Source organism: Triturus cristatus, chromosome 5_2 (genome assembly GCF_964204655.1).
Source record: "Triturus cristatus chromosome 5_2, aTriCri1.1, whole genome shotgun sequence".
Taxonomy (NCBI): domain Eukaryota; kingdom Metazoa; phylum Chordata; class Amphibia; order Caudata; family Salamandridae; genus Triturus; species Triturus cristatus.
In genome coordinates, this window is record NC_140588.1 from 214,491,943 (window position 1) to 214,519,304 (window position 27,362).

A 27,362-nucleotide genomic window follows, 5' to 3' on the forward strand; every position below is an offset into this window, starting at 1 on the left:
CAGACATTCTCCCCCAGTCAAGAGATCTGGGTTAAATCCATTGTTCTTTTGCCCACTACACCACCCCAGTTCAGACATGGCCATATGCAAATCAGTCTTGACCCTGTGCCTCATGGGAACAGTCCAGCCCGAACTGCCAAGCCATGTCTTCCCTGGACCGGAATCAAGCATCCTAGGATCAGTTTCTGGCTATCAGCCGTCATCAGCCAGGATAGCTTGACTCCAGTGGCGTAGTGAGCACGGGTCCCACGTCTGGGAATACCCATCCCACTTTGGGCGAAAAGCGTTACAACAAACAAATGATGGACGGAATGCTGACAATGCAGACATTCTCCCCCAGTCAAGAGATCTGGGTTAAATCCATTGTTCTTTTGCCCACTACGCCACCCCAGTTCAGACATGGCCATATGCAAATCAGTCTTGACCCTGTGCCTCATGGGAACAGTCCAGCCCGAACTGCCAAGCCATGTCTTCCCTGGACCGGAATCAAGCATCCTAGGACCGGTTTCTGGCTATCAGCCGTCATCAGCCAGGATAGCTTGACTCCAGTGGCGTAGTGAGCACGGGTCCCACGTCTGGGAATACCCATCCCACTTAGGGCGAAAAGCGTTACAACAAACAAATGATGGACGGAATGCTGACAATGCAGACATTCTCCCCCAGTCAAGAGATCTGGGTTAAATCCATTGTTCTTTTGCCCACTACGCCACCCCAGTTCAGACATGGCCATATGCAAATCAGTCTTGACCCTGTGCCTCATGGGAACAGTCCAGCCCGAACTGCCAAGCCATGTCTTCCCTGGACCGGAATCAAGCATCCTAGGACCGGTTTCTGGCTATCAGCCGTCATCAGCCAGGATAGCTTGACTCCAGTGGCGTAGTGAGCACGGGTCCCACGTCTGGGAATACCCATCCCACTTAGGGCGAAAAGCGTTACAACAAACAAATGATGGACGGAATGCTGACAATGCAGACATTCTCCCCCAGTCAAGAGATCTGGGTTAAAACCATTGTTCTTTTGCCCACTACACCACCCCAGTTCAGACATGGCCATATGCAAATCAGTCTTGACCCTGTGCCTCATGGGAACAGTCCAGCCCGAACTGCCAAGCCATGTCTTCCCTGGACCGAAATCAAGCATCCTAGGACCAGTTTCTGGCTATCAGCCGTCATCAGCCAGGATAGCTTGACTCCAGTGGCGTAGTGAGCATGGGTCCCACGTCTGGGAATACCCATCCCACTTAGGGCGAAAAGCGTTACAACAAACAAATGATGGACGGAATGCTGACAATGCAGACATTCTCCCCCAGTCAAGAGATCTGGGTTAAATCCATTGTTCTTTTGCCCACTACGCCACCCCAGTTCAGACATGGCCATATGCAAATCAGTCTTGAACCTGTGCCTCATGGGAACAGTCCAGCCCGAACTGCCAAGCCATGTCTTCCCTGGACCGGAATCAAGCATCCTAGGACCGGTTTCTGGCTATCAGCCGTCATCAGCCAGGATAGCTTGACTCCAGTGGCGTAGTGAGCACGGGTCCCACGTCTGGGAATACCCATCCCACTTAGGGCGAAAAGCGTTACAACAAACAAATGATGGACGGAATGCTGACAATGCAGACATTCTCCCCCAGTCAAGAGATCTGGGTTAAATCCATTGTTCTTTTGCCCACTACGCCACCCCAGTTCAGACATGGCCATATGCAAATCAGTCTTGACCCTGTGCCTCATGGGAACAGTCCAGCCCGAACTGCCAAGCCATGTCTTCCCTGGACCGGAATCAAGCATCCTAGGACCGGTTTCTGGCTATCAGCCGTCATCAGCCAGGATAGCTTGACTCCAGTGGCGTAGTGAGCACGGGTCCCACGTCTGGGAATACCCATCCCACTTAGGGCGAAAAGCGTTACAACAAACAAATGATGGACGGAATGCTGACAATGCAGACATTCTCCCCCAGTCAAGAGATCTGGGTTAAATCCATTGTTCTTTTGCCCACTACGCCACCCCAGTTCAGACATGGCCATATGCAAATCAGTCTTGACCCTGTGCCTCATGGGAACAGTCCAGCCCGAACTGCCAAGCCATGTCTTCCCTGGACCGGAATCAAGCATCCTAGGACCGGTTTCTGGCTATCAGCCGTCATCAGCCAGGATAGCTTGACTCCAGTGGCGTAGTGAGCACGGGTCCCACGTCTGGGAATACCCATCCCACTTAGGGCGAAAAGCGTTACAACAAACAAATGATGGACGGAATGCTGACAATGCAGACATTCTCCCCCAGTCAAGAGATCTGGGTTAAATCCATTGTTCTTTTGCCCACTACGCCACCCCAGTTCAGACATGGCCATATGCAAATCAGTCTTGAACCTGTGCCTCATGGGAACAGTCCAGCCCGAACTGCCAAGCCATGTCTTCCCTGGACCGGAATCAAGCATCCTAGGACAGGTTTCTGGCTATCAGCCGTCATCAGCCAGGATAGCTTGACTCCAGTGGCGTAGTGAGCACGGGTCCCACGTCTGGGAATACCCATCCCACTTAGGGCGAAAAGCGTTACAACAAACAAATGATGGACGGAATGCTGACAATGCAGACATTCTCCCCCAGTCAAGTGATCTGGGTTAAATCCATTGTTCTTTTGCCCACTACGCCACCCCAGTTCAGACATGGCCATATGCAAATCAGTCTTGACCCTGTGCCTCATGGGAACAGTCCAGCCCGAACTGCCAAGCCATGTCTTCCCTGGACCGGAATCAAGCATCCTAGGACCGGTTTCTGGCTATCAGCCGTCATCAGCCACGATAGCTTGACTCCAGTGGCGTAGTGAGCACGGGTCCCACGTCTGGGAATACCCATCCCACTTAGGGCGAAAAGCGTTACAACAAACAAATGATGGACGGAATGCTGACAATGCAGACATTCTCCCCCAGTCAAGTGATCTGGGTTAAATCCATTGTTCTTTTGCCCACTACGCCACCCCAGTTCAGACATGGCCATATGCAAATCAGTCTTGAACCTGTGCCTCATGGGAACAGTCCAGCCCGAACTGCCAAGCCATGTCTTCCCTGGACCGGAATCAAGCATCCTAGGACAGGTTTCTGGCTATCAGCCGTCATCAGCCAGGATAGCTTGACTCCAGTGGCGTAGTGAGCACGGGTCCCACGTCTGGGAATACCCATCCCACTTAGGGCGAAAAGCGTTACAACAAACAAATGATGGACGGAATGCTGACAATGCAGACATTCTCCCCCAGTCAAGTGATCTGGGTTAAATCCATTGTTCTTTTGCCCACTACGCCACCCCAGTTCAGACATGGCCATATGCAAATCAGTCTTGACCCTGTGCCTCATGGGAACAGTCCAGCCCGAACTGCCAAGCCATGTCTTCCCTGGACCGGAATCAAGCATCCTAGGACCGGTTTCTGGCTATCAGCCGTCATCAGCCACGATAGCTTGACTCCAGTGGCGTAGTGAGCACGGGTCCCACGTCTGGGAATACCCATCCCACTTAGGGCGAAAAGCGTTACAACAAACAAATGATGGACGGAATGCTGACAATGCAGACATTCTCCCCCAGTCAAGTGATCTGGGTTAAATCCATTGTTCTTTTGCCCACTACACCACCCCAGTTCAGACATGGCCATATGCAAATCAGTCTTGACCCTGTGCCTCATGGGAACAGTCCAGCCCGAACTGCCAAGCCATGTCTTCCCTGGACCGGAATCAAGCATCCTAGGATCAGTTTCTGGCTATCAGCCGTCATCAGCCAGGATAGCTTGACTCCAGTGGCGTAGTGAGCACGGGTCCCACGTCTGGGAATACCCATCCCACTTTGGGCGAAAAGCGTTACAACAAACAAATGATGGACGGAATGCTGACAATGCAGACATTCTCCCCCAGTCAAGAGATCTCGGTTAAATCCATTGTTCTTTTGCCCACTACGCCACCCCAGTTCAGACATGGCCATATGCAAATCAGTCTTGACCCTGTGCCTCATGGGAACAGTCCAGCCCGAACTGCCAAGCCATGTCTTCCCTGGACCGGAATCAAGCATCCTAGGACCGGTTTCTGGCTATCAGCCGTCATCAGCCAGGATAGCTTGACTCCAGTGGCGTAGTGAACACGGGTCCCACGTCTGGGAATACCCATCCCACTTAGGGCGAAAAGCGTTACAACAAACAAATGATGGACGGAATGCTGACAATGCAGACATTCTCCCCCAGTCAAGAGATCTGGGTTAAATCCATTGTTCTTTTGCCCACTACGCCACCCCAGTTCAGACAAGGCCATATGCAAATCAGTCTTGACCCTGTGCCTCATGGGAACAGTCCAGCCCGAACTGCCAAGCCATGTCTTCCCTGGACCGGAATCAAGCATCCTAGGACCGGTTTCTGGCTATCAGCCGTCATCAGCCAGGATAGCTTGACTCCAGTGGCGTAGTGAGCACGAGTCCCACGTCTGGGAATACCCATCCCACTTAGGGCGAAAAGCGTTACAACAAACAAATGATGGACGGAATGCTGACAATGCAGACATTCTCCCCCAGTCAAGAGATCTGGGTTAAATCCATTGTTCTTTTGCCCACTACACCACCCCAGTTCAGACATGGCCATATGCAAAACAGTCTTGACCCTGTGCCTCATGGGAACAGTCCAGCCCGAACTGCCAAGCCATGTCTTCCCTGGACCGGAATCAAGCATCCTAGGACCAGTTTCTGGCTATCAGCCGTCATCAGCCAGGATAGCTTGACTCCAGTGGCGTAGTGAGCATGGGTCCCACATCTGGGAATACCCATCCCACTTAGGGCGAAAAGCGTTACAACAAACAAATGATGGACGGAATGCTGACAATGCAGACATTCTCCCCCAGTCAAGAGATCTGGGTTAAATCCATTGTTCTTTTGCCCACTACGCCACCCCAGTTCAGACATGGCCATATGCAAATCAGTCTTGAACCTGTGCCTCATGGGAACAGTCCAGCCCGAACTGCCAAGCCACGTCTTCCCTGGACCGGAATCAAGCATCCTAGGACCGGTTTCTGGCTATCAGCCGTCATCAGCCAGGATAGCTTGACTCCAGTGGCGTAGTGAGCACGGGTCCCACGTCTGGGAATACCCATCCCACTTAGGGCGAAAAGCGTTACAACAAACAAATGATGGACGGAATGCTGACAATGCAGACATTCTCCCCCAGTCAAGAGATCTGGGTTAAATCCATTGTTCTTTTGCCCACTACGCCACCCCAGTTCAGACATGGCCATATGCAAATCAGTCTTGACCCTGTGCCTCATGGGAACAGTCCAGCCCGAACTGCCAAGCCATGTCTTCCCTGGACCGGAATCAAGCATCCTAGGACCGGTTTCTGGCTATCAGCCGTCATCAGCCAGGATAGCTTGACTCCAGTGGCGTAGTGAGCACGGGTCCCACGTCTGGGAATACCCATCCCACTTAGGGCGAAAAGCGTTACAACAAACAAATGATGGACGGAATGCTGACAATGCAGACATTCTCCCCCAGTCAAGAGATCTGGGTTAAATCCATTGTTCTTTTGCCCACTACGCCACCCCAGTTCAGACATGGCCATATGCAAATCAGTCTTGACCCTGTGCCTCATGGGAACAGTCCAGCCCGAACTGCCAAGCCATGTCTTCCCTGGACCGGAATCAAGCATCCTAGGACCGGTTTCTGGCTATCAGCCGTCATCAGCCAGGATAGCTTGACTCCAGTGGCGTAGTGAGCACGGGTCCCACGTCTGGGAATACCCATCCCACTTAGGGCGAAAAGCGTTACAACAAACAAATGATGGACGGAATGCTGACAATGCAGACATTCTCCCCCAGTCAAGAGATCTGGGTTAAATCCATTGTTCTTTTGCCCACTACGCCACCCCAGTTCAGACATGGCCATATGCAAATCAGTCTTGAACCTGTGCCTCATGGGAACAGTCCAGCCCGAACTGCCAAGCCATGTCTTCCCTGGACCGGAATCAAGCATCCTAGGACAGGTTTCTGGCTATCAGCCGTCATCAGCCAGGATAGCTTGACTCCAGTGGCGTAGTGAGCACGGGTCCCACGTCTGGGAATACCCATCCCACTTAGGGCGAAAAGCGTTACAACAAACAAATGATGGACGGAATGCTGACAATGCAGACATTCTCCCCCAGTCAAGTGATCTGGGTTAAATCCATTGTTCTTTTGCCCACTACGCCACCCCAGTTCAGACATGGCCATATGCAAATCAGTCTTGACCCTGTGCCTCATGGGAACAGTCCAGCCCGAACTGCCAAGCCATGTCTTCCCTGGACCGGAATCAAGCATCCTAGGACCGGTTTCTGGCTATCAGCCATCATCAGCCACGATAGCTTGACTCCAGTGGCGTAGTGAGCACGGGTCCCACGTCTGGGAATACCCATCCCACTTAGGGCGAAAAGAGTTACAACAAACAAATGATGGACGGAATGCTGACAATGCAGACATTCTCCCCCAGTCAAGAGATCTGGGTTAAATCCATTGTTCTTTTGCCCACTACGCCACCCCAGTTCAGACATGGCCATATGCAAATCAGTCTTGACCCTGTGCCTCATGGGAACAGTCCAGCCCGAACTGCCAAGCCATGTCTTCCCTGGACCGGAATCAAGCATCCTAGGACCGGTTTCTGGCTATCAGCCGTCATCAGCCAGGATAGCTTGACTCCAGTGGCGTAGTGAGCACGGGTCCCACGTCTGGGAATACCCATCCCACTTAGGGCGGGAAGCGTTACAACAAACAAATGATGGACGGAATGCTGACAATGCAGATATTCTCCCCCAGTCAAGAGATCTGGGTTAAATCCATTGTTCTTTTGCCCACTACACCACCCCAGTTCAGACATGGCCATATGCAAATCAGTCTTGACCCTGTGCCTCATGGGAACAGTCCAGCCCGAACTGCCAAGCCATGTCTTCCCTGGACCGGAATCAAGCATCCTAGGACCAGTTTCTGGCTATCAGCCGTCATCAGCCAGGATAGCTTGACTCCAGTGGCGTAGTGAGCACGGGTCCCACGTCTGGGAATACCCATCCCACTTAGGGCGAAAAGCGTTAGAACAAACAAATGATGGACGGAATGCTGACAATGCAGACATTCTCCCCCAGTCAAGAGATCTGGGTTAAATCCATTGTTCTTTTGCCCACTACGCCACCCCAGTTCAGACATGGCCATATGCAAATCAGTCTTGAACCTGTGCCTCATGGGAACAGTCCAGCCCGAACTGCCAAGTCATGTCTTCCCTGGACCGGAATCAAGCATCCTAGGACCGGTTTCTGGCTATCAGCCGTCATCAGCCAGGATAGCTTGACTCCAGTGGCGTAGTGAGCACGGGTCCCACGTCTGGGAATACCCATCCCACTTAGGGCGAAAAGCGTTACAACAAACAAATGATGGACGGAATGCTGACAATGCAGACATTCTCCCCCAGTCAAGAGATCTGGGTTAAATCCATTGTTCTTTTGCCCACTACGCCACCCCAGTTCAGACATGGCCATATGCAAATCAGTCTTGAACCTGTGCCTCATGGGAACAGTCCAGCCCGAACTGCCAAGCCATGTCTTCCCTGGACCGGAATCAAGCATCCTAGGACCGGTTTCTGGCTATCAGCCGTCATCAGCCAGGATAGCTTGACTCCAGTGGCGTAGTGAGCACGGGTCCCACGTCTGGGAATACCCATCCCACTTAGGGCGAAAAGCGTTACAACAAACAAATGATGGACGGAATGCTGACAATGCAGACATTCTCCCCCAGTCAAGAGATCTGGCTTAAATCCATTGTTCTTTTGCCCACTACGCCACCCCAGTTCAGACATGGCCATATGCAAATCAGTCTTGACCCTGTGCCTCATGGGAACAGTCCAGCCCGAACTGCCAAGCCATGTCTTCCCTGGACCGGAATCAAGCATCCTAGGACCGGTTTCTGGCTATCAGCCGTCATCAGCCAGGATAGCTTGACTCCAGTCGCGTAGTGAGCACGGGTCCCACGTCTGGGAATACCCATCCCACTTAGGGCGAAAAGCGTTACAACAAACAAATGATGGACGGAATGCTGACAATGCAGACATTCTCCCCCAGTCAAGAGATCTGGGTTAAATCCATTGTTCTTTTGCCCACTACGCCACCCCAGTTCAGACATGGCCATATGCAAATCAGTCTTGACCCTGTGCCTCATGGGAACAGTCCAGCCCGAACTGCCAAGCCATGTCTTCCCTGGACCGGAATCAAGCATCCTAGGACCGGTTTCTGGCTATCAGCCGTCATCAGCCAGGATAGCTTGACTCCAGTGGCGTAGTGAGCACGGGTCCCACGTCTGGGAATACCCATCCCACTTAGGGCGAAAAGCGTTACAACAAACAAATGATGGACGGAATGCTGACAATGCAGACATTCTCCCCCAGTCAAGAGATCTGGGTTAAATCCATTGTTCTTTTGCCCACTACGCCACCCCAGTTCAGACATGGCCATATGCAAATCAGTCTTGACCCTGTGCCTCATGGGAACAGTCCAGCCCGAACTGCCAAGCCATGTCTTCCCTGAACCGGAATCGAGGATCCTAGGACCGGTTTCTGGCTATCAGCCGTCATCAGCCAGGATAGCTTGACTCCAGTCTCGTAGTGAGCACGGGTCCCACGTCTGGGAATACCCATCCCACTTAGGGCGAAAAGCGTTACAACAAACAAATGATGGACGGAATGCTGACAATGCAGACATTCTCCCCCAGTCAAGAGATCTGGGTTAAATCCATTGTTCTTTTGCCCACTACGCCACCCCAGTTCAGACATGGCCATATGCAAATCAGTCTTGACCCTGTGCCTCATGGGAACAGTCCAGCCCGAACTGCCAAGCCATGTCTTCCCTGGACCGGAATCAAGCATCTTAGGACCGGTTTCTGGCTATCAGCCGTCATCAGCCAGGATAGCTTGACTCCAGTGGCGTAGTGAGCACGGGTCCCACGTCTGGGAATACCCATCCCACTTAGGGCGAAAAGCGTTAAAACAAACAAATGATGGACGGAATGCTGACAATGCAGACATTCTCCCCCAGTCAAGAGATCTCGGTTAAATCCATTGTTCTTTTGCCCACTACGCCACCCCAGTTCAGACATGGCCATATGCAAATCAGTCTTGACCCTGTGCCTCATGGGAACAGTCCAGCCCGAACTGCCAAGCCATGTCTTCCCTGGACCGGAATCAAGCATCCTAGGACCGGTTTCTGGCTATCAGCCGTCATCAGCCAGGATAGCTTGACTCCAGTGGCGTAGTGAGCACGGGTCCCACGTCTGGGAATACCCATCCCACTTAGGGCGAAAAGCGTTACAACAAACAAATGATGGACGGAATGCTGACAATGCAGACATTCTCCCCCAGTCAAGAGATCTGGGTTAAATCCATTGTTCTTTTGCCCACTACGCCACCCCAGTTCAGACATGGCCATATGCAAATCAGTCTTGACCCTGTGCCTCATGGGAACAGTCCAGCCCGAACTGCCAAGCCATGTCTTCCCTGGACCGGAATCAAGCATCCTAGGACCGGTTTCTGGCTATCAGCCGTCATCAGCCAGGATAGCTTGACTCCAGTGGCGTAGTGAGCACGGGTCCCACGTCTGGGAATACCCATCCCACTTAGGGCGAAAAGCGTTACAACAAACAAATGATGGACGGAATGCTGACAATGCAGAGATTCTCCCCCAGTCAGGAGATCTGGGTTAAATCCATTGTTCTTTTGCCCACTACACCACCCCAGTTCAGACATGGCCATATGCAAATCAGTCTTGACCCTGTGCCTCATGGGAACAGTCCAGCCCGAACTGCCAAGCCATGTCTTCCCTGGACCGGAATCAAGCATCCTAGGATCAGTTTCTGGCTATCAGCCGTCATCAGCCAGGATAGCTTGACTCCAGTGGCGTAGTGAGCACGGGTCCCACGTCTGGGACTACCCATCCCACTTTGGGCGAAAAGCGTTACAACAAACAAATGATGGACGGAATGCTGACAATGCAGACATTCTCCCCCAGTCAAGAGATCTGGGTTAAATCCATTGTTCTTTTGCCCACTACGCCACCCCAGTTCAGACATGGCCATATGCAAATCAGTCTTGACCCTGTGCCTCATGGGAACAGTCCAGCCCGAACTGCCAAGCCATGTCTTCCCTGGACCGGAATCAAGCATCCTAGGACCGGTTTCTGGCTATCAGCCGTCATCAGCCAGGATAGCTTGACTCCAGTGGCGTAGTGAGCACGGGTCCCACGTCTGGGAATACCCATCCCACTTAGGGCGAAAAGCGTTACAACAAACAAATGATGGACGGAATGCTGACAATGCAGACATTCTCCCCCAGTCAAGAGATCTGGGTTAAATCCATTGTTCTTTTGCCCACTACGCCACCCCAGTTCAGACATGGCCATATGCAAATCAGTCTTGACCCTGTGCCTCATGGGAACAGTCCAGCCCGAACTGCCAAGCCATGTCTTCCCTGGACCGGAATCAAGCATCCTAGGACCGGTTTCTGGCTATCAGCCGTCATCAGCCAGGATAGCTTGACTCCAGTGGCGTAGTGAGCACGGGTCCCACGTCTGGGAATACCCATCCCACTTAGGGCGAAAAGCGTTACAACAAACAAATGATGGACGGAATGCTGACAATGCAGACATTCTCCCCCAGTCAAGAGATCTGGGTTAAAACCATTGTTCTTTTGCCCACTACACCACCCCAGTTCAGACATGGCCATATGCAAATCAGTCTTGACCCTGTGCCTCATGGGAACAGTCCAGCCCGAACTGCCAAGCCATGTCTTCCCTGGACCGAAATCAAGCATCCTAGGACCAGTTTCTGGCTATCAGCCGTCATCAGCCAGGATAGCTTGACTCCAGTGGCGTAGTGAGCATGGGTCCCACGTCTGGGAATACCCATCCCACTTAGGGCGAAAAGCGTTACAACAAACAAATGATGGACGGAATGCTGACAATGCAGACATTCTCCCCCAGTCAAGAGATCTGGGTTAAATCCATTGTTCTTTTGCCCACTACGCCACCCCAGTTCAGACATGGCCATATGCAAATCAGTCTTGAACCTGTGCCTCATGGGAACAGTCCAGCCCGAACTGCCAAGCCATGTCTTCCCTGGACCGGAATCAAGCATCCTAGGACCGGTTTCTGGCTATCAGCCGTCATCAGCCAGGATAGCTTGACTCCAGTGGCGTAGTGAGCACGGGTCCCACGTCTGGGAATACCCATCCCACTTAGGGCGAAAAGCGTTACAACAAACAAATGATGGACGGAATGCTGACAATGCAGACATTCTCCCCCAGTCAAGAGATCTGGGTTAAATCCATTGTTCTTTTGCCCACTACGCCACCCCAGTTCAGACATGGCCATATGCAAATCAGTCTTGACCCTGTGCCTCATGGGAACAGTCCAGCCCGAACTGCCAAGCCATGTCTTCCCTGGACCGGAATCAAGCATCCTAGGACCGGTTTCTGGCTATCAGCCGTCATCAGCCAGGATAGCTTGACTCCAGTGGCGTAGTGAGCACGGGTCCCACGTCTGGGAATACCCATCCCACTTAGGGCGAAAAGCGTTACAACAAACAAATGATGGACGGAATGCTAACAATGCAGACATTCTCCCCCAGTCAAGAGATCTGGGTTAAATCCATTGTTCTTTTGCCCACTACGCCACCCCAGTTCAGACATGGCCATATGCAAATCAGTCTTGAACCTGTGCCTCATGGGAACAGTCCAGCCCGAACTGCCAAGCCATGTCTTCCCTGGACCGGAATCAAGCATCCTAGGACAGGTTTCTGGCTATCAGCCGTCATCAGCCAGGATAGCTTGACTCCAGTGGCGTAGTGAGCACGGGTCCCACGTCTGGGAATACCCATCCCACTTAGGGCGAAAAGCGTTACAACAAACAAATGATGGACGGAATGCTGACAATGCAGACATTCTCCCCCAGTCAAGTGATCTGGGTTAAATCCATTGTTCTTTTGCCCACTACGCCACCCCAGTTCAGACATGGCCATATGCAAATCAGTCTTGACCCTGTGCCTCATGGGAACAGTCCAGCCCGAACTGCCAAGCCATGTCTTCCCTGGACCGGAATCAAGCATCCTAGGACCGGTTTCTGGCTATCAGCCGTCATCAGCCACGATAGCTTGACTCCAGTGGCGTAGTGAGCACGGGTCCCACGTCTGGGAATACCCATCCCACTTAGGGCGAAAAGCGTTACAACAAACAAATGATGGACGGAATGCTGACAATGCAGACATTCTCCCCCAGTCAAGTGATCTGGGTTAAATCCATTGTTCTTTTGCCCACTACACCACCCCAGTTCAGACATGGCCATATGCAAATCAGTCTTGACCCTGTGCCTCATGGGAACAGTCCAGCCCGAACTGCCAAGCCATGTCTTCCCTGGACCGGAATCAAGCATCCTAGGACCGGTTTCTGGCTATCAGCCGTCATCAGCCAGGATAGCTTGACTCCAGTGGCGTAGTGAACACGGGTCCCACGTCTGGGAATACCCATCCCACTTAGGGCGAAAAGCGTTACAACAAACAAATGATGGACGGAATGCTGACAATGCAGACATTCTCCCCCAGTCAAGAGATCTGGGTTAAATCCATTGTTCTTTTGCCCACTACGCCACCCCAGTTCAGACATGGCCATATGCAAATCAGTCTTGACCCTGTGCCTCATGGGAACAGTCCAGCCCGAACTGCCAAGCCATGTCTTCCCTGGACCGGAATCAAGCATCCTAGGACCGGTTTCTGGCTATCAGCCGTCATCAGCCAGGATAGCTTGACTCCAGTGGCGTAGTGAGCACGAGTCCCACGTCTGGGAATACCCATCCCACTTAGGGCGAAAAGCGTTACAACAAACAAATGATGGACGGAATGCTGACAATGCAGACATTCTCCCCCAGTCAAGAGATCTGGGTTAAATCCATTGTTCTTTTGCCCACTACACCACCCCAGTTCAGACATGGCCATATGCAAATCAGTCTTGACCCTGTGCCTCATGGGAACAGTCCAGCCCGAACTGCCAAGCCATGTCTTCCCTGGACCGGAATCAAGCATCCTAGGACCAGTTTCTGGCTATCAGCCGTCATCAGCCAGGATAGCTTGACTCCAGTGGCGTAGTGAGCACGGGTCCCACGTCTGGGAATACCCATCCCACTTAGGGCGAAAAGCGTTACAACAAACAAATGATGGACGGAATGCTGACAATGCAGACATTCTCCCCCAGTCAAGAGATCTGGGTTAAAACCATTGTTCTTTTGCCCACTACACCACCCCAGTTCAGACATGGCCATATGCAAATCAGTCTTGACCCTGTGCCTCATGGGAACAGTCCAGCCCGAACTGCCAAGCCATGTCTTCCCTGGACCGAAATCAAGCATCCTAGGACCAGTTTCTGGCTATCAGCCGTCATCAGCCAGGATAGCTTGACTCCAGTGGCGTAGTGAGCATGGGTCCCACGTATGGGAATACCCATCCCACTTAGGGCGAAAAGCGTTACAACAAACAAATGATGGACGGAATGCTGACAATGCAGACATTCTCCCCCAGTCAAGAGATCTGGGTTAAATCCATTGTTCTTTTGCCCACTACGCCACCCCAGTTCAGACATGGCCATATGCAAATCAGTCTTGAACCTGTGCCTCATGGGAACAGTCCAGCCCGAACTGCCAAGCCATGTCTTCCCTGGACCGGAATCAAGCATCCTAGGACCGGTTTCTGGCTATCAGCCGTCATCAGCCAGGATAGCTTGACTCCAGTGGCGTAGTGAGCACGGGTCCCACGTCTGGGAATACCCATCCCACTTAGGGCGAAAAGCGTTACAACAAACAAATGATGGACGGAATGCTGACAATGCAGACATTCTCCCCCAGTCAAGAGATCTGGGTTAAATCCATTGTTCTTTTGCCCACTACGCCACCCCAGTTCAGACATGGCCATATGCAAATCAGTCTTGAACCTGTGCCTCATGGGAACAGTCCAGCCCGAACTGCCAAGCCATGTCTTCCCTGGACCGGAATCAAGCATCCTAGGACAGGTTTCTGGCTATCAGCCGTCATCAGCCAGGATAGCTTGACTCCAGTGGCGTAGTGAGCACGGGTCCCACGTCTGGGAATACCCATCCCACTTAGGGCGAAAAGCGTTACAACAAACAAATGATGGACGGAATGCTGACAATGCAGACATTCTCCCCCAGTCAAGTGATCTGGGTTAAATCCATTGTTCTTTTGCCCACTACGCCACCCCAGTTCAGACATGGCCATATGCAAATCAGTCTTGACCCTGTGCCTCATGGGAACAGTCCAGCCCGAACTGCCAAGCCATGTCTTCCCTGGACCGGAATCAAGCATCCTAGGACCGGTTTCTGGCTATCAGCCGTCATCAGCCACGATAGCTTGACTCCAGTGGCGTAGTGAGCACGGGTCCCACGTCTGGGAATACCCATCCCACTTAGGGCGAAAAGCGTTACAACAAACAAATGATGGACGGAATGCTGACAATGCAGACATTCTCCCCCAGTCAAGAGATCTGGGTTAAATCCATTGTTCTTTTGCCCACTACGCCACCCCAGTTCAGACATGGCCATATGCAAATCAGTCTTGACCCTGTGCCTCATGGGAACAGTCCAGCCCGAACTGCCAAGCCATGTCTTCCCTGGACCGGAATCAAGCATCCTAGGACCGGTTTCTGGCTATCAGCCGTCATCAGCCAGGATAGCTTGACTCCAGTGGCGTAGTGAGCACGGGTCCCACGTCTGGGAATACCCATCCCACTTAGGGCGGGAAGCGTTACAACAAACAAATGATGGACGGAATGCTGACAATGCAGATATTCTCCCCCAGTCAAGAGATCTGGGTTAAATCCATTGTTCTTTTGCCCACTACACCACCCCAGTTCAGACATGGCCATATGCAAATCAGTCTTGACCCTGTGCCTCATGGGAACAGTCCAGCCCGAACTGCCAAGCCATGTCTTCCCTGGACCGGAATCAAGCATCCTAGGACCAGTTTCTGGCTATCAGCCGTCATCAGCCAGGATAGCTTGACTCCAGTGGCGTAGTGAGCACGGGTCCCACGTCTGGGAATACCCATCCCACTTAGGGCGAAAAGCGTTAGAACAAACAAATGATGGACGGAATGCTGACAATGCAGACATTCTCCCCCAGTCAAGAGATCTGGGTTAAATCCATTGTTCTTTTGCCCACTACGCCACCCCAGTTCAGACATGGCCATATGCAAATCAGTCTTGAACCTGTGCCTCATGGGAACAGTCCAGCCCGAACTGCCAAGTCATGTCTTCCCTGGACCGGAATCAAGCATCCTAGGACCGGTTTCTGGCTATCAGCCGTCATCAGCCAGGATAGCTTGACTCCAGTGGCGTAGTGAGCACGGGTCCCACGTCTGGGAATACCCATCCCACTTAGGGCGAAAAGCGTTACAACAAACAAATGATGGACAGAATGCTGACAATGCAGACATTCTCCCCCAGTCAAGAGATCTGGGTTAAATCCATTGTTCTTTTGCCCACTACGCCACCCCAGTTCAGACATGGCCATATGCAAATCAGTCTTGACCCTGTGCCTCATGGGAACAGTCCAGCCCGAACTGCCAAGCCATGTCTTCCCTGGACCGGAATCAAGCATCCTAGGACCGGTTTCTGGCTATCAGCCGTCATCAGCCAGGATAGCTTGACTCCAGTGGCGTAGTGAGCACGGGTCCCACGTCTGGGAATACCCATCCCACTTAGGGCGAAAAGCGTTACAACAAACAAATGATGGACGGAATGCTGACAATGCAGACATTCTCCCCCAGTCAAGAGATCTGGCTTAAATCCATTGTTCTTTTGCCCACTACGCCACCCCAGTTCAGACATGGCCATATGCAAATCAGTCTTGACCCTGTGCCTCATGGGAACAGTCCAGCCCGAACTGCCAAGCCATGTCTTCCCTGGACCGGAATCAAGCATCCTAGGACCGGTTTCTGGCTATCAGCCGTCATCAGCCAGGATAGCTTGACTCCAGTCGCGTAGTGAGCACGGGTCCCACGTCTGGGAATACCCATCCCACTTAGGGCGAAAAGCGTTACAACAAACAAATGATGGACGGAATGCTGACAATGCAGACATTCTCCCCCAGTCAAGAGATCTGGGTTAAATCCATTGTTCTTTTGCCCACTACGCCACCCCAGTTCAGACATGGCCATATGCAAATCAGTCTTGACCCTGTGCCTCATGGGAACAGTCCAGCCCGAACTGCCAAGCCATGTCTTCCCTGGACCGGAATCAAGCATCCTAGGACCGGTTTCTGGCTATCAGCCGTCATCAGCCAGGATAGCTTGACTCCAGTGGCGTAGTGAGCACGGGTCCCACGTCTGGGAATACCCATCCCACTTAGGGCGAAAAGCGTTACAACAAACAAATGATGGACGGAATGCTGACAATGCAGACATTCTCCCCCAGTCAAGAGATCTGGGTTAAATCCATTGTTCTTTTGCCCACTACGCCACCCCAGTTCAGACATGGCCATATGCAAATCAGTCTTGACCCTGTGCCTCATGGGAACAGTCCAGCCCGAACTGCCAAGCCATGTCTTCCCTGAACCGGAATCGAGGATCCTAGGACCGGTTTCTGGCTATCAGCCGTCATCAGCCAGGATAGCTTGACTCCAGTCTCGTAGTGAGCACGGGTCCCACGTCTGGGAATACCCATCCCACTTAGGGCGAAAAGCGTTACAACAAACAAATGATGGACGGAATGCTGACAATGCAGACATTCTCCCCCAGTCAAGAGATCTGGGTTAAATCCATTGTTCTTTTGCCCACTACGCCACCCCAGTTCAGACATGGCCATATGCAAATCAGTCTTGACCCTGTGCCTCATGGGAACAGTCCAGCCCGAACTGCCAAGCCATGTCTTCCCTGGACCGGAATCAAGCATCTTAGGACCGGTTTCTGGCTATCAGCCGTCATCAGCCAGGATAGCTTGACTCCAGTGGCGTAGTGAGCACGGGTCCCACGTCTGGGAATACCCATCCCACTTAGGGCGAAAAGCGTTAAAACAAACAAATGATGGACGGAATGCTGACAATGCAGACATTCTCCCCCAGTCAAGAGATCTCGGTTAAATCCATTGTTCTTTTGCCCACTACGCCACCCCAGTTCAGACATGGCCATATGCAAATCAGTCTTGACCCTGTGCCTCATGGGAACAGTCCAGCCCGAACTGCCAAGCCATGTCTTCCCTGGACCGGAATCAAGCATCCTAGGACCGGTTTCTGGCTATCAGCCGTCATCAGCCAGGATAGCTTGACTCCAGTGGCGTAGTGAGCACGGGTCCCACGTCTGGGAATACCCATCCCACTTAGGGCGAAAAGCGTTACAACAAACAAATGATGGACGGAATGCTGACAATGCAGACATTCTCCCCCAGTCAAGAGATCTGGGTTAAATCCATTGTTCTTTTGCCCACTACGCCACCCCAGTTCAGACATGGCCATATGCAAATCAGTCTTGACCCTGTGCCTCATGGGAACAGTCCAGCCCGAACTGCCAAGCCATGTCTTCCCTGGACCGGAATCAAGCATCCTAGGACCGGTTTCTGGCTATCAGCCGTCATCAGCCAGGATAGCTTGACTCCAGTGGCGTAGTGAGCACGGGTCCCACGTCTGGGAATACCCATCCCACTTAGGGCGAAAAGCGTTACAACAAACAAATGATGGACGGAATGCTGACAATGCAGAGATTCTCCCCCAGTCAAGAGATCTGGGTTAAATCCATTGTTCTTTTGCCCACTACACCACCCCAGTTCAGACATGGCCATATGCAAATCAGTCTTGACCCTGTGCCTCATGGGAACAGTCCAGCCCGAACTGCCAAGCCATGTCTTCCCTGGACCGGAATCAAGCATCCTAGGATCAGTTTCTGGCTATCAGCCGTCATCAGCCAGGATAGCTTGACTCCAGTGGCGTAGTGAGCACGGGTCCCACGTCTGGGACTACCCATCCCACTTTGGGCGAAAAGCGTTACAACAAACAAATGATGGACGGAATGCTGACAATGCAGACATTCTCCCCCAGTCAAGAGATCTGGGTTAAATCCATTGTTCTTTTGCCCACTACGCCACCCCAGTTCAGACATGGCCATATGCAAATCAGTCTTGACCCTGTGCCTCATGGGAACAGTCCAGCCCGAACTGCCAAGCCATGTCTTCCCTGGACCGGAATCAAGCATCCTAGGACCGGTTTCTGGCTATCAGCCGTCATCAGCCAGGATAGCTTGACTCCAGTGGCGTAGTGAGCACGGGTCCCACGTCTGGGAATACCCATCCCACTTAGGGCGAAAAGCGTTACAACAAACAAATGATGGACGGAATGCTGACAATGCAGACATTCTCCCCCAGTCAAGAGATCTGGGTTAAATCCATTGTTCTTTTGCCCACTACGCCACCCCAGTTCAGACATGGCCATATGCAAATCAGTCTTGACCCTGTGCCTCATGGGAACAGTCCAGCCCGAACTGCCAAGCCATGTCTTCCCTGGACCGGAATCAAGCATCCTAGGACCGGTTTCTGGCTATCAGCCGTCATCAGCCAGGATAGCTTGACTCCAGTGGCGTAGTGAGCACGGGTCCCACGTCTGGGAATACCCATCCCACTTAGGGCGAAAAGCGTTACAACAAACAAATGATGGACGGAATGCTGACAATGCAGACATTCTCCCCCAGTCAAGAGATCTGGGTTAAAACCATTGTTCTTTTGCCCACTACACCACCCCAGTTCAGACATGGCCATATGCAAATCAGTCTTGACCCTGTGCCTCATGGGAACAGTCCAGCCCGAACTGCCAAGCCATGTCTTCCCTGGACCGAAATCAAGCATCCTAGGACCAGTTTCTGGCTATCAGCCGTCATCAGCCAGGATAGCTTGACTCCAGTGGCGTAGTGAGCATGGGTCCCACGTCTGGGAATACCCATCCCACTTAGGGCGAAAAGCGTTACAACAAACAAATGATGGACGGAATGCTGACAATGCAGACATTCTCCCCCAGTCAAGAGATCTGGGTTAAATCCATTGTTCTTTTGCCCACTACGCCACCCCAGTTCAGACATGGCCATATGCAAATCAGTCTTGAACCTGTGCCTCATGGGAACAGTCCAGCCCGAACTGCCAAGCCATGTCTTCCCTGGACCGGAATCAAGCATCCTAGGACCGGTTTCTGGCTATCAGCCGTCATCAGCCAGGATAGCTTGACTCCAGTGGCGTAGTGAGCACGGGTCCCACGTCTGGGAATACCCATCCCACTTAGGGCGAAAAGCGTTACAACAAACAAATGATGGACGGAATGCTGACAATGCAGACATTCTCCCCCAGTCAAGAGATCTGGGTTAAATCCATTGTTCTTTTGCCCACTACGCCACCCCAGTTCAGACATGGCCATATGCAAATCAGTCTTGACCCTGTGCCTCATGGGAACAGTCCAGCCCGAACTGCCAAGCCATGTCTTCCCTGGACCGGAATCAAGCATCCTAGGACCGGTTTCTGGCTATCAGCCGTCATCAGCCAGGATAGCTTGACTCCAGTGGCGTAGTGAGCACGGGTCCCACGTCTGGGAATACCCATCCCACTTAGGGCGAAAAGCGTTACAACAAACAAATGATGGACGGAATGCTGACAATGCAGACATTCTCCCCCAGTCAAGAGATCTGGGTTAAATCCATTGTTCTTTTGCCCACTACGCCACCCCAGTTCAGACATGGCCATATGCAAATCAGTCTTGAACCTGTGCCTCATGGGAACAGTCCAGCCCGAACTGCCAAGCCATGTCTTCCCTGGACCGGAATCAAGCATCCTAGGACAGGTTTCTGGCTATCAGCCGTCATCAGCCAGGATAGCTTGACTCCAGTGGCGTAGTGAGCACGGGTCCCACGTCTGGGAATACCCATCCCACTTAGGGCGAAAAGCGTTACAACAAACAAATGATGGACGGAATGCTGACAATGCAGACATTCTCCCCCAGTCAAGTGATCTGGGTTAAATCCATTGTTCTTTTGCCCACTACGCCACCCCAGTTCAGACATGGCCATATGCAAATCAGTCTTGACCCTGTGCCTCATGGGAACAGTCCAGCCCGAACTGCCAAGCCATGTCTTCCCTGGACCGGAATCAAGCATCCTAGGACCGGTTTCTGGCTATCAGCCGTCATCAGCCACGATAGCTTGACTCCAGTGGCGTAGTGAGCACGGGTCCCACGTCTGGGAATACCCATCCCACTTAGGGCGAAAAGCGTTACAACAAACAAATGATGGACGGAATGCTGACAATGCAGACATTCTCCCCCAGTCAAGTGATCTGGGTTAAATCCATTGTTCTTTTGCCCACTACACCACCCCAGTTCAGACATGGCCATATGCAAATCAGTCTTGACCCTGTGCCTCATGGGAACAGTCCAGCCCGAACTGCCAAGCCATGTCTTCCCTGGACCGGAATCAAGCATCCTAGGATCAGTTTCTGGCTATCAGCCGTCATCAGCCAGGATAGCTTGACTCCAGTGGCGTAGTGAGCACGGGTCCCACGTCTGGGAATACCCATCCCACTTTGGGCGAAAAGCGTTACAACAAACAAATGATGGACGGAATGCTGACAATGCAGACATTCTCCCCCAGTCAAGAGATCTCGGATAAATCCATTGTTCTTTTGCCCACTACGCCACCCCAGTTCAGACATGGCCATATGCAAATCAGTCTTGACCCTGTGCCTCATGGGAACAGTCCAGCCCGAACTGCCAAGCCATGTCTTCCCTGGACCGGAATCAAGCATCCTAGGACCGGTTTCTGGCTATCAGCCGTCATCAGCCAGGATAGCTTGACTCCAGTGGCGTAGTGAACACGGGTCCCACGTCTGGGAATACCCATCCCACTTAGGGCGAAAAGCGTTACAACAAACAAATGATGGACGGAATGCTGACAATGCAGACATTCTCCCCCAGTCAAGAGATCTGGGTTAAATCCATTGTTCTTTTGCCCACTACGCCACCCCAGTTCAGACATGGCCATATGCAAATCAGTCTTGACCCTGTGCCTCATGGGAACAGTCCAGCCCGAACTGCCAAGCCATGTCTTCCCTGGACCGGAATCAAGCATCCTAGGACCGGTTTCTGGCTATCAGCCGTCATCAGCCAGGATAGCTTGACTCCAGTGGCGTAGTGAGCACGAGTCCCACGTCTGGGAATACCCATCCCACTTAGGGCGAAAAGCGTTACAACAAACAAATGATGGACGGAATGCTGACAATGCAGACATTCTCCCCCAGTCAAGAGATCTGGGTTAAATCCATTGTTCTTTTGCCCACTACACCACCCCAGTTCAGACATGGCCATATGCAAATCAGTCTTGACCCTGTGCCTCATGGGAACAGTCCAGCCCGAACTGCCAAGCCATGTCTTCCCTGGACCGGAATCAAGCATCCTAGGACCAGTTTCTGGCTATCAGCCGTCATCAGCCAGGATAGCTTGACTCCAGTGGCGTAGTGAGCACGGGTCCCACGTCTGGGAATACCCATCCCACTTAGGGCGAAAAGCGTTACAACAAACAAATGATGGACGAAATGCTGACAATGCAGACATTCTCCCCCAGTCAAGAGATCTGGGTTAAAACCATTGTTCTTTTGCCCACTACACCACCCCAGTTCAGACATGGCCATATGCAAATCAGTCTTGACCCTGTGCCTCATGGGAACAGTCCAGCCCGAACTGCCAAGCCATGTCTTCCCTGGACCGAAATCAAGCATCCTAGGACCAGTTTCTGGCTATCAGCCGTCATCAGCCAGGATAGCTTGACTCCAGTGGCGTAGTGAGCATGGGTCCCACGTATGGGAATACCCATCCCACTTAGGGCGAAAAGCGTTACAACAAACAAATGATGGACGGAATGCTGACAATGCAGACATTCTCCCCCAGTCAAGAGATCTGGGTTAAATCCATTGTTCTTTTGCCCACTACGCCACCCCAGTTCAGACATGGCCATATGCAAATCAGTCTTGAACCTGTGCCTCATGGGAACAGTCCAGCCCGAACTGCCAAGCCATGTCTTCCCTGGACCGGAATCAAGCATCCTAGGACCGGTTTCTGGCTATCAGCCGTCATCAGCCAGGATAGCTTGACTCCAGTGGCGTAGTGAGCACGGGTCCCACGTCTGGGAATACCCATCCCACTTAGGGCGAAAAGCGTTACAACAAACAAATGATGGACGGAATGCTGACAATGCAGACATTCTCCCCCAGTCAAGAGATCTGGGTTAAATCCATTGTTCTTTTGCCCACTACGCCACCCCAGTTCAGACATGGCCATATGCAAATCAGTCTTGACCCTGTGCCTCATGGGAACAGTCCAGCCCGAACTGCCAAGCCATGTCTTCCCTGGACCGGAATCAAGCATCCTAGGACCGGTTTCTGGCTATCAGCCGTCATCAGCCAGGATAGCTTGACTCCAGTGGCGTAGTGAGCACGGGTCCCACGTCTGGGAATACCCATCCCACTTAGGGCGAAAAGCGTTACAACAAACAAATGATGGACGGAATGCTGACAATGCAGACATTCTCCCCCAGTCAAGAGATCTGGGTTAAATCCATTGTTCTTTTGCCCACTACGCCACCCCAGTTCAGACATGGCCATATGCAAATCAGTCTTGACCCTGTGCCTCATGGGAACAGTCCAGCCCGAACTGCCAAGCCATGTCTTCCCTGGACCGGAATCAAGCATCCTAGGACAGGTTTCTGGCTATCAGCCGTCATCAGCCAGGATAGCTTGACTCCAGTGGCGTAGTGAGCACGGGTCCCACGTCTGGGAATACCCATCCCACTTAGGGCGAAAAGCGTTACAACAAACAAATGATGGACGGAATGCTGACAATGCAGACATTCTCCCCCAGTCAAGTGATCTGGGTTAAATCCATTGTTCTTTTGCCCACTACGCCACCCCAGTTCAGACATGGCCATATGCAAATCAGTCTTGACCCTGTGCCTCATGGGAACAGTCCAGCCCGAACTGCCAAGCCATGTCTTCCCTGGACCGGAATCAAGCATCCTAGGACCGGTTTCTGGCTATCAGCCGTCATCAGCCACGATAGCTTGACTCCAGTGGCGTAGTGAGCACGGGTCCCACGTCTGGGAATACCCATCCCACTTAGGGCGAAAAGCGTTACAACAAACAAATGATGGACGGAATGCTGACAATGCAGACATTCTCCCCCAGTCAAGTGATCTGGGTTAAATCCATTGTTCTTTTGCCCACTACACCACCCCAGTTCAGACATGGCCATATGCAAATCAGTCTTGACCCTGTGCCTCATGGGAACAGTCCAGCCCGAACTGCCAAGCCATGTCTTCCCTGGACCGGAATCAAGCATCCTAGGATCAGTTTCTGGCTATCAGCCGTCATCAGCCAGGATAGCTTGACTCCAGTGGCGTAGTGAGCACGGGTCCCACGTCTGGGAATACCCATCCCACTTTGGGCGAAAAGCGTTACAACAAACAAATGATGGACGGAATGCTGACAATGCAGACATTCTCCCCCAGTCAAGAGATCTCGGTTAAATCCATTGTTCTTTTGCCCACTACGCCACCCCAGTTCAGACATGGCCATATGCAAATCAGTCTTGACCCTGTGCCTCATGGGAACAGTCCAGCCCGAACTGCCAAGCCATGTCTTCCCTGGACCGGAATCAAGCATCCTAGGACCGGTTTCTGGCTATCAGCCGTCATCAGCCAGGATAGCTTGACTCCAGTGGCGTAGTGAACACGGGTCCCACGTCTGGGAATACCCATCCCACTTAGGGCGAAAAGCGTTACAACAAACAAATGATGGACGGAATGCTGACAATGCAGACATTCTCCCCCAGTCAAGAGATCTGGGTTAAATCCATTGTTCTTTTGCCCACTACGCCACCCCAGTTCAGACATGGCCATATGCAAATCAGTCTTGACCCTGTGCCTCATGGGAACAGTCCAGCCCGAACTGCCAAGCCATGTCTTCCCTGGACCGGAATCAAGCATCCTAGGACCGGTTTCTGGCTATCAGCCGTCATCAGCCAGGATAGCTTGACTCCAGTGGCGTAGTGAGCACGAGTCCCACGTCTGGGAATACCCATCCCACTTAGGGCGAAAAGCGTTACAACAAACAAATGATGGACGGAATGCTGACAATGCAGACATTCTCCCCCAGTCAAGAGATCTGGGTTAAATCCATTGTTCTTTTGCCCACTACACCACCCCAGTTCAGACATGGCCATATGCAAATCAGTCTTGACCCTGTGCCTCATGGGAACAGTCCAGCCCGAACTGCCAAGCCATGTCTTCCCTGGACCGGAATCAAGCATCCTAGGACCAGTTTTTGGCTATCAGCCGTCATCAGCCAGGATAGCTTGACTCCAGTGGCGTAGTGAGCATGGGTCCCACGTCTGGGAATACCCATCCCACTTAGGGCGAAAAGCGTTACAACAAACAAATGATGGACGGAATGCTGACAATGCAGACATTCTCCCCCAGTCAAGAGATCTGGGTTAAATCCATTGTTCTTTTGCCCACTACGCCACCCCAGTTCAGACATGGCCATATGCAAATCAGTCTTGAACCTGTGCCTCATGGGAACAGTCCAGCCCGAACTGCCAAGCCATGTCTTCCCTGGACCGGAATCAAGCATCCTAGGACCGGTTTCTGGCTATCAGCCGTCATCAGCCAGGATAGCTTGACTCCAGTGGCGTAGTGAGCACGGGTCCCACGTCTGGGAATACCCATCCCACTTAGGGCGAAAAGCGTTACAACAAACAAATGATGGACGGAATGCTGACAATGCAGACATTCTCCCCCAGTCAAGAGATCTGGGTTAAATCCATTGTTCTTTTGCCCACTACGCCACCCCAGTTCAGACATGGCCATATGCAAATCAGTCTTGACCCTGTGCCTCATGGGAACAGTCCAGCCCGAACTGCCAAGCCATGTCTTCCCTGGACCGGAATCAAGCATCCTAGGACCGGTTTCTGGCTATCAGGCGTCATCAGCCAGGATAGCTTGACTCCAGTGGCGTAGTGAGCACGGGTCCCACGTCTGGGAATACCCATCCCACTTAGGGCGAAAAGCGTTACAACAAACAAATGATGGACGGAATGCTGACAATGCAGACATTCTCCCCCAGTCAAGAGATCTGGGTTAAATCCATTGTTCTTTTGCCCACTACGCCACCCCAGTTCAGACATGGCCATATGCAAATCAGTCTTGACCCTGTGCCTCATGGGAACCGTCCAGCCCGAACTGCCAAGCCATGTCTTCCCTGGACCGGAATCAAGCATCCTAGGACCGGTTTCTGGCTATCAGCCGTCATCAGCCAGGATAGCTTGACTCCAGTGGCGTAGTGAGCACGGGTCCCACGTCTGGGAATACCCATCCCACTTAGGGCGAAAAGCGTTACAACAAACAAATGATGGACGGAATGCTGACAATGCAGACATTCTCCCCCAGTCAAGAGATCTGGGTTAAATCCATTGTTCTTTTGCCCACTACGCCACCCCAGTTCAGACATGGCCATATGCAAATCAGTCTTGAACCTGTGCCTCATGGGAACAGTCCAGCCCGAACTGCCAAGCCATGTCTTCCCTGGACCGGAATCAAGCATCCTAGGACAGGTTTCTGGCTATCAGCCGTCATCAGCCAGGATAGCTTGACTCCAGTGGCGTAGTGAGCACGGGTCCCACGTCTGGGAATACCCATCCCACTTAGGGCGAAAAGCGTTACAACAAACAAATGATGGACGGAATGCTGACAATGCAGACATTCTCCCCCAGTCAAGTGATCTGGGTTAAATCCATTGTTCTTTTGCCCACTACGCCACCCCAGTTCAGACATGGCCATATGCAAATCAGTCTTGACCCTGTGCCTCATGGGAACAGTCCAGCCCGAACTGCCAAGCCATGTCTTCCCTGGACCGGAATCAAGCATCCTAGGACCGGTTTCTGGCTATCAGCCGTCATCAGCCACGATAGCTTGACTCCAGTGGCGTAGTGAGCACGGGTCCCACGTCTGGGAATACCCATCCCACTTAGGGCGAAAAGCGTTACAACAAACAAATGATGGACGGAATGCTGACAATGCAGACATTCTCCCCCAGTCAAGAGATCTGGGTTAAATCCATTGTTCTTTTGCCCACTACGCCACCCCAGTTCAGACATGGCCATATGCAAATCAGTCTTGACCCTGTGCCTCATGGGAACAGTCCAGCCCGAACTGCCAAGCCATGTCTTCCCTGGACCGGAATCAAGCATCCTAGGACCGGTTTCTGGCTATCAGCCGTCATCAGCCAGGATAGCTTGACTCCAGTGGCGTAGTGAGCACGGGTCCCACGTCTGGGAATACCCATCCCACTTAGGGCGGGAAGCGTTACAAAAAACAAATGATGGACGGAATGCTGACAATGCAGATATTCTCCCCCAGTCAAGAGATCTGGGTTAAATCCATTGTTCTTTTGCCCACTACACCACCCCAGTTCAGACATGGCCATATGCAAATCAGTCTTGACCCTGTGCCTCATGGGAACAGTCCAGCCCGAACTGCCAAGCCATGTCTTCCCTGGACCGGAATCAAGCATCCTAGGACCAGTTTCTGGCTATCAGCCGTCATCAGCCAGGATAGCTTGACTCCAGTGGCGTAGTGAGCACGGGTCCCACGTCTGGGAATACCCATCCCACTTAGGGCGAAAAGCGTTAGAACAAACAAATGATGGACGGAATGCTGACAATGCAGACATTCTCCCCCAGTCAAGAGATCTGGGTTAAATCCATTGTTCTTTTGCCCACTACGCCACCCCAGTTCAGACATGGCCATATGCAAATCAGTCTTGAACCTGTGCCTCATGGGAACAGTCCAGCCCGAACTGCCAAGTCATGTCTTCCCTGGACCGGAATCAAGCATCCTAGGACCGGTTTCTGGCTATCAGCCGTCATCAGCCAGGATAGCTTGACTCCAGTGGCGTAGTGAGCACGGGTCCCACGTCTGGGAATACCCATACCACTTAGGGCGAAAAGCGTTACAACAAACAAATGATGGACGGAATGCTGACAATGCAGACATTCTCCCCCAGTCAAGAGATCTGGGTTAAATCCATTGTTCTTTTGCCCACTACGCCACCCCAGTTCAGACATGGCCATATGCAAATCAGTCTTGACCCTGTGCCTCATGGGAACAGTCCAGCCCGAACTGCCAAGCCATGTCTTCCCTGGACCGGAATCAAGCATCCTAGGACCGGTTTCTGGCTATCAGCCGTCATCCGCCAGGATAGCTTGACTCCAGTGGC